Raw genomic sequence first — 3,037 nt, 5'->3', positions numbered from 1 at the left:
ACCCACCTTGCAAATTCTTCCAGCAGGTCTTGTTGTGTGGCTTAGCTCCTCCCATCAAAACGACTATGGACCAATCAAATCACTTGTTGGTGTCAAGCACAGCTGTGGCAAGAACATGTGCAGCCATTGGCTGCAAAGATTTAAAGGCACAGTTGCTAGGAGCCTGAAACTATGGCTGGCTCACATTACCTGATGGCCCACATTACCTGAGTCCACCTATTATATAGGCTTGGGCTGATGTTCTGTCGGGCTGGATTGGCAGAGGGCCACTATATTTCCACACTCACTCCAGAGGACCACTATATTTCCACACTCACTCCAGAGGGCCACTATATTTCCACACTCACTCCAGGCCACTATATTTCCACACTCACTCCAGAGGACCACTATATTTCCACACTCACTCCAGAGGACCACTATATTTCCACACTCACTCCATAGGGCCACTATATTTCCACACTCACTCCAGAGGACCACTATATTTCCACACTCACTCCAGAGGACCACTATATTTACACACTCACTCCAGAGGACCACTATATTTCCACACTCACTCCAGAGGGCCACTATATTTCCACCTTCACTCCAGAGGGCCACTATATTTCCACCTTCACTCCAGAGGGCCACTATATTTCCACACTCACTCCAGAGGGCCACTATATTTCCACACTCACTCCAGAGGACCACTATATTTCCACACTCACTCCAGAGGACCACTATATTTATAAACTCACTCCAGAGGATAGAAGAATAAGAATATGCTATCAGATCAGTGCTTCTCAAACAAGCTCCAAAAGAGAGACGTTTTGCCAAACTAGTGAAAATAGCAGATCTACAAGCGCACAACGCTTCGTGCAGTGTTGCAAGCTTGTAGATCAGCTATTTCAATCGTTATTTTCAATTTATTTATAGAATTGTTTAAAATGAATACAATTATTTTAATAAATTTCTTTTGAAAATGTTCTTTACTAGAGTCGTGACTCATAAGAAGAATTGATCCGTGACCCACAAATGGGACCCAACCAGTGCCTTGGCTTAGAACCCCTTTCTTAGAACATGGCTGACCCAGGACTCAGTACATGTTCTGTGCAGTAAAACAAGCAGAACATTCTTCTCATTATTATTACCATGTGAAAAAAAACAACGTGAATATTTATGTGTGTACGTTGGTCTAGCATAGCGATGAGGAAATACAGACAGAAAACAGAGCGACCACAGGCACAGAAACCACGGTGGCAAAATGCACTTTGGGGAAAGTATGTGACTTCTCTTTCTCTCTCTTACTCAAACACAACTTGAAATAACAGTAGTTGGCAGGTTTCATGCACGATAGCCTACACATTTTTGTTTCCTAAAATATCTGCGTCCTAAATAAATAAATAAAAGGCCACGGCTGCTGTGTTCATCACAGGCTACATCAAAAGGCAGGCTACTCTACTCACCACCAGACCTAACAATGATTCTGGTTGAAACCATGTTAGTTTAAAAGTATAACACCACCCCTAATTGTCCTTTACATTAAACCACATCATAAAGTCATTTATTATATAATTAGTTACAGCTCACCTGGTATCAAAATGGAGTCTGGGATGTTCCAACTTGACTTCTTTCAAAATGGAGGCTGTAGTTTTTTCAGTGCGTAGAGACAGAAGAGGAGGAGGAGGAGGAGGAGGGGTAAAAGCCTACAGAGCAGAAGTAAGAAGTGCTGCAGCATCACAATTCTTAAAGGATGTTAAATTCCACCGCACCACCATTCACCAGACTAGAAAACATCACTGTTTACTGATAGAATGACATATTAATGTCATTTTATAACGTCTACACAGGGACTGCCCATAAGTCAGACCTCTCAATAGTCCGACTTAGGTTTAGGGTTAAGGTTAGGTTTAGGCATGCCATGTTACCTACATATCAGATTATTTTTAATATCATTATTGTTATATTGTTATTATATTTCTTCTCTCTTATACATGGTGTTCATGTTGAGTATAATAATAATACTACTGCAGTATTTACAGACAGACAGACAGACAGACAGACAGACAGACAGACAGACAGACAGACAGACAGACAGAGAGAGGAACCTTCTTCCACCACAAGTGGTTTCCATGACGACTGGCACATATAGCCGCCACATTGTGACCACCGCAGCCTGCAAAGTGACGACTCCATTAATTTTAAAACTACTATGTTGCAAAACAAAACAGTTACAATTGAACAAACAACGTCATGTTGTTTTAAAATGCTCCCAGAGTAGTCCTGACTAAAGCTCAGTTTAAAATGCTCTCAGAGTAGTCCTGACTAAAGCTCAGTTTAAAATGCTCTCAGAGTAGTCCAGACTAAAGCTCAGTTTAAAATGCTCTCAGAGTAGTCCTGACTAAAGCTCAGTTTAAAATGCTCTCAGAGTAGTCCTGACTAAAGATCACTTTTTAATGGCCTATCTCCCTAATTAGGCAAAAAGAAATAAGTTTCTCCAAAACTTACATTTATAGTCCAAAAATGACTTAGGTCAATAGTGAATAGGTATTCTAGCTCAGCATTGTATTGTTGAAAAATCTGACTTTGTTCCCAAAGTAAACTGAAGCATGGTCTACATCTGGCCTAGATATGGCCTACATCTTGACATCTGGCCTAGATATGGCCTACATCTTGACATCTGGCCTAGATAAGGCCTACATCTTGACATCTGGCCTAGATAAGGCCTACATCTTGACATCTGGCCTAGATAAGGCCTACATCTTGACATCTGGCCTAGTTATGGCCTACATCTTGACATCTGGCCTAGATATGGCCTACATCTTGACATCTGGCCTAGATAAGGCCTACATCTTGACATCTGGCCTAGATAAGGCCTACATCTTGACATCTGGCCTAGATAAGGCCTACATCTTGACATCTGGCCTAGTTATGGCCTACACCTTGACATCTGGCCTAGATATGGCCTACATCTTGACATCTGGCCTAGATAAGGCCTACATCTTGACATCTGGCCTAGATAAGGCCTACATCTTGACATCTGGCCTAGTTATGGCCTACA

The sequence above is a fragment of the Nannobrachium achirus genome (assembly GCF_963921795.1).
Source record: "Nannobrachium achirus genome assembly, chromosome: 15".
Taxonomy (NCBI): Eukaryota; Metazoa; Chordata; class Actinopteri; order Myctophiformes; family Myctophidae; genus Nannobrachium; species Nannobrachium achirus.
This window is presented reverse-complemented; position numbering follows the sequence as displayed.